We start from the raw sequence: 6425 nt of genomic DNA on the forward strand, positions 1-6425 counted from the left end.
GACCAAATCCTTCAGGCTGTAACTACTTTATTCACTCTTAAATCACCATTAAACACATTTATTCTGACTGGTTTGTCATAAAGTTTATAAAAAAGTTGGTTGTGACGTCAGTACAAAAGTTGAGTGGTTGCCAGGTTGAGTATTTTCCCGCTGATTGTGAGATTATAAAATAACTAACTTAGTGATTAAACAGTTTAACGTTGGTTAAATGTGATATTTATGTTTTATTTAGATGATGAACGGATGGTTTTTGGGGCATTTCTGTGGATATTCAACATATTTCATGCGGGGAATCGTCAGTTGTATCTGGCAACCAGCTAGAGTCAGGAACAAAGCAGTGAAATGGAGGACGGACAGAGCTGGATGATGACTACCGTTAAACTAGAAGAAGAAATATTATGGAGGGAAGTGAAGCTGAGTGAGACGGACAGTGATGATGATGATGACGATGATGATGAAGGCTGTCTACGTCATCACGACCACCTGTGTAAAGGAATGTTTGCTCCAAACTTGGAGAAAAGCGGAGAAGAAGAAACGGAGGCGTGTCCGTCCAACCCAAGTATATAAAGCAGCGCCACCCAGCGGCAAAACCTGTTGTTTTTCAAAATAAGTTAAAATATCTGTCAATAAAAAATAAAATGTAAATAATTCCTCAGGTTCAACCAAACATCACTGGATTTATTTAAACGGTGTTATTTACTATTTATCACAAAGTCAGCATTGTACTATTTTATTTTGAAAAGGTTTGTAGATAAAGAAAAAGGCTTGAAAAATCTATTTATTTATATAACTGGTAAACACTGGGTAATCTACGTCCGCTATTCTCAACTGGTGGGTCGGAGCTCAAAGTGGGTCTTGAACCTGTACTGGTTGGGTCACAGACAGCTAGTCAAAAAGAAATAAATACCTAATGTCTCTCATTTGGACTTGTCTCTTAATTTGAAAGAAAACATTTTTGACAGGCATTCTGCGAAATGCATGTTGCACATGATATAGATTTATATATATTTTTAAAATATATATATATATATATATATGTGTGTGTTTTTGAAAAACTACATTTGTTTGGTTGAATTCTAAAAAAAAAAAAAAATGGGTCACGATTTAATGACTGTGGTAATATGTGGGTCCCAGGGTGAGACCAGTTGAGAACCTCTGATCCATACAATGGAGCATTGTAGTCAGTAAAAAAAAAAAAAATCCGTTTTCCGAATTTTCTTTTTAAATCCGTTTTCCGAATTTTCTTTTTCAATCCGTTTAACGAATTTTCTTTTTTTTTAAAATCCGTTTTCCGAATTAAGTTTTCTTTTAAATCCGTTTAACAAATTTTTTTTTTTTTTTAAATCCGTTTTCCGAATTAAGTTTTCTTTTAAATCCGTTTAACAAATTTTTTTTTTTTTTAAATCCGTTTTCCGAATTAAGTTTTCTTTTAAATCCGTTTAACAAATGTTTTTTGTTTTTTAAATCCGTTTTCCGAATCAATTTTTTTTTTTTATATATCCATTTTCAAAGTAATATTTTTTTAAACCCGTTTTTCAAATTAATATGTTTTTTTTTAATTCGTTTTCGAATATTTTTTTCAAAATCCGTTTTCCGGATTAATTTTTTTAAAATCCTTTTTCCGAATTAATATTTTTTTTAAATCCGTTTTTCGAATTAATATTTTTTTCAAAATTCGTTTTCCGAATTAATTATTTTTTAAATCCATTTTCCGAAATAATTTTTTTTTAAAATCCGTTTTCCGAATTAATATTTTTTTCAAAATTAGTTTTCCGAATTCATTTTTTTTTTTAAATCCATTTTCCGAATTAATATTTTTTTCAAAATTAGTTTTCCGAATTCATTTTTTTTTAAATCCATTTTCCGAATTAATAATTTTTTTAAAATCCTTTTTCCGAATTAATATTTTTTTTAAATCCGTTTTTCGAAATAATCTTTTTTAAAAATTTGTTTTCCGAATTCATTTTTTTAAAAATCCATTTTCCGAATTCATTTTTTTTTAAATTCGTTTTCCGAATTAATATTTTTTTTAAAATTAGTTTTCCGAATTCATTTTTTTTTTAAATCTATTTTCCGAATTAATAATTTTTTTAAAATTTGTGTTGCGAACTAATTTTTTTATTTAAATTCGTTTTCCGAATTAAAATCCGTTTTCCAAATTATTTATTTTTTTTAAATCCGTTTTCCAAATTATTTTTTTTTTTAAATACGTTTTCCGAATTAATTTTTTTTTAATCCGTTTTCCAAATGAATATTTTTTTTAAAGTCCATTTCCGAATTAATTTTTTTTTTTAAAAATCCGTTTCCGAAATTTTTTTTTTTTTTAATCCGTTTTCCAAATGAATATTTTAAAAAAAAAATCCGTTTCCGAATTAATTTTTTTTAAAAATCCGTTTTCCGAATTATTATTTTTCTTAAAACCTGTTTTCCGAATAATTTTTTTAAAAAATCCGTTTTCCGAATTAATATTTTTTTTTTTTAAATCCGTTTTCCGAATTATTATTATTTTTTTTCATCCGTTTTCCAAATGAATATTTTTTTTTAAATCAGTGTTAATTTTGGCAGAAAATTCTGATTTAGTCTTAGTCTTAGTCTTTTGAATAACACACCATTTAGTCTTAGTCTAGTTTTAGTCTTCTGAAATCTTTTAGTCTTAGTCTAGTTTTAGTAGACTAAACATTAGCAGATATTAGTCGACGACATCTACAGTGGACTTAGTCGACTAAATGTTTCTTTTTTCATGGAATGGTTAGGTATAAGGGTTTGCAATACAAAATATGCAATACAGACACAGATAACGGTTGTAATACAACATGTATTTTATTCTTAATGTCTTAACAGAACTCTCCTCCTTCAATATTGCATCAATCTCCAGTTTGATCTTCTGTGGACTATGTGCATCATTGATGCATGAGATCTAAAATGTGTTGAATTCAGGGGCTTATTTTGAACAAAATCCAAGTTAAATAACTGGTTGGGCTACAATGCCTCACGTCTTGCGACTCTGTGCAAAATCAACAAGATATAAACAGAACAGACAAGTGCAATTCTGAAATTTAAAATAAAAAATGTATTGGCTGTAACTACCAAAGAGTACTCCTTTGTCTTCAAGTAAAAAAGAAAAACCTTGTCTCTCAGCATTGAAAATACAGGTAAATATCACATTAAACTAAAAAAGCACACAACTCTGTGAACATCATCTTCATCATCTCTTACTATGCATTGAGTGCAAAATCAGATGTTTGAAAAGAAAAAATAAATATGTAAAAGAAAATATGCATCGTCATTGCACAAAAAATGAAATTCTTCTGTTAATAAATAAAAAGAGGTATCAATAAGCTCAACTCAAAACAAGTGAATTACATGCTAAGCTGTAATGCCATTTTTGCATGGAACAAAAAATCTCTGTTCTCATATTAAATAAAACAAATACCAATATCAAGTTGTGCAGCTACAGGAAATGCTGTAAATAGCAGTGAACACAACTGTTCTATTTCTCTCTGTTCATTTTAAGGAAAGCGCTTCGCTCCAATGTGACCCTTCCTCTGTTGCGCCGTCCTCTTGTGAGGTCACCTGTGATGCTGAATACCCTCTCTGCAAAAGCTTGAGAAGCTGGCATAGCCAACAAGTCTAACGCAAGTGGCTTTAAACTGTGATAAAAACTGTCACTCTTTTCCAGCCAGAAGTCTGTTCCTGTATCCTCAGTGATGGGATGTGAAAGTTCTTCCTTGTACTTGATGATCTGCTGCCTGATGCTGGTTGTTAGGTCTAAATACGTTAAGACCGTTGCTCAATCACAACTCAAGGAGAAAAACACTATCTGACTTAAAAGGCGACCAGAGGCAGAGGGGTGCGAGCTGCAGCTCGGAGAAAAACCCAACAAAGAGACACAGAAGTCCGATATAAGTTGAGTTGCTCTGAGGTGATGCCTCAGAACGAGGTATTTATTATAGAAAACATAGACCACACCCAGAGGGGCTGTGCAACAACGCTCTGGGTGCAGTGTTAATACCATATATGGTAACACAAAAACTTTGGGGGAGAAAACAGCTCATATGTCCATGCAGTGGGTCACGTACACCCACACTGGCCCAAACTAGTTTAAACCAGCTGTGGTGGACAATGGATATGTTTTGCAAACACACACACAATTAATCATGAATAATTTCATATTCTAACTATCGTTTAATCATTTAATTATAACTAATAAAGTAGTAAAAAACACACACACACTATAGCATATCTTACATATCCGCCCTGTTGTGGGTTTGGAAAACATCAAGCAGACGGGCGTCTTCACAGGTTTACCCGGTGCCATCATGGGACCAAAACAACAGGGATGACCACCGTGAGGTGGGGCGAAAACCCGACAGCTAGTACGGGAAAAATTCCCCACCGTCCCCCCCTGCTGGGGCGAACATCGATTCTGATCCACGGTGATCTGGAGACAGTTCAGAGTGTATGTACAAATGATGACCCAAAACCATGGTGTCGAAAATGGGGCTTTAGGTCTCAGTGTGTTTTTGGAGTTGGTAAGGGAGGGTCAGAGGTTACTAGCACATGACCCTCAGTAGCAGTGAACCTTTACCGCTCACTGTGATGATGGGAAGGTGTGGCAGGGTCTTAGTCCATCAATGGGGCAGATGGGGAGAGACCCATAACATGGAGTTGGTACTCTGGGGAAGCCTGGACCTGCATAGCACCGATGATCATGTTGTCTATGCCTTTCTTCACACAGGGGACGATGCAGCAGCAGGCAAGACCAACGACCAGCAGCACAGCCAGAAGAGGGAGACCCAGACGTAGCAGAAATTGGAACCAGGAGCCTTGGAACAGCCAGTCCCACCCGGATGAATGGACATTGGACTCATCAGCTGACATGGCACCTTCCAGGTTGCGGAGTGTTTGCAGGGCGTCTTCGATGGACTCCGAGGAGTTATTAGGTATGTATGTACAGCAGGTAGCACCCACCATAGCACACACACCACCTGTGGAAGCTAAGATCGTATCTAAGGCCATACGGTTCTGGATAGCCATTTGCGCGGTGGCCGCTGTTCTAGCATTCATTTTGTTATCAACAGCTAAAGTAGCATTAAGAAGCATGTGAAGGCGGTATTGGAGGGTCTCTATCATAAGGGAATTCTTACCCACGCCTATGTTAGGAAAAAGAGCAAGAACGACTTTTTGACTAGTTGACCAATGTCTATGTTCGTGAGGGACGTCTGAGCCCCATATTGGATCATGAGGGGTGAAGGTTATAATCTCACGACGAGAACGACTAGGCATTGTCATATGAACTATGAAAGACCCATCTGTGACTGCTACTGGTACACAAACGGCTGACATATTAATTGGAGGGGAAGGATAAACTTTGTCACCCCACTTCAACCAAACACCGTCTCTAGCAAACATTGGGGCAACCGTACTGACGCTCTGAACGGTAGCACAATGGTTTATGTCTACTGATGGTAGACCTTTGGTGTTAGTTGGTGGACCAATAAATCGTACGCATAAAGGATAGCAGTGAGTATAATTACCACAGGGGACAGCATTCGTGTTTAGGTGTTTAGCAGCCTGACCTAGGGGTTCGAGGGTCTTTAGCACTGGTAAAACAGGAGGGCACGAGATCATGGACTTATTTTGTAAACAATCTAGCACGTTCTTTGAGTCAGGGGCTGGCAGGGACGCAGACAACAAAGTTGGGGATGTTACAGCGTGCGGCAGATGTGAGCAAACATAGCAACTATCATTAGTTACTGTTCGTGCAGATAGTTCTACCATACGGTACCATTGTTGCGTTCTACCAATCCAGCACTGGCTGGGTGGTAGGAGCAGTGATGTTTTAATTCAATGCCCATGGCTTCTGTCAGCAGGAGTATTACTCTGTTAACAAAATGGGGTCCATTGTCGCTCCAAATCTGTCGTGGGATGCCATGTTGAGGTATTATACGTGTCAAAAGGGCCTTTGCCACTGTCATTGCATCATTTGTTTTAGCGGGCACTATGGTGACCCATTTTGAGAATGAGTCCACCAGAACCAAACAATACGTATACCTCTGAATAGTGTGCAGTGTTATGAAATCCATCATAATGACCTCAAAAGGATATGTACCAGCTGGTGTTTTACCCCGAGGGGGCCTAACATTACCCTGAGGGTTATGACGGCAACAGATGATACACTGACGACAAAAGTTTTTAAAATGGGTTTGGAGTCCTAGTGGTATATGAAATGACTGTTTGACTATGTCTACCATCCCTCCTGTTGAGACATGGGCCAACCCATGGCTCATTCTAGCAACGACGTCAAACAAACTTCTAGGCAAACACGGCTTGTCATTTAACATAAATACTCCAGAGTCATTTTTAACAGCACCTTCAGTAACCCATTTTGTTTTTTCATTTTCAGGAGCATTGGCATGCATATC

This window comes from Gouania willdenowi, unplaced genomic scaffold (assembly GCF_900634775.1).
Source record: "Gouania willdenowi unplaced genomic scaffold, fGouWil2.1 scaffold_290_arrow_ctg1, whole genome shotgun sequence".
NCBI lineage: Eukaryota > Metazoa > Chordata > Actinopteri > Blenniiformes > Gobiesocidae > Gouania > Gouania willdenowi.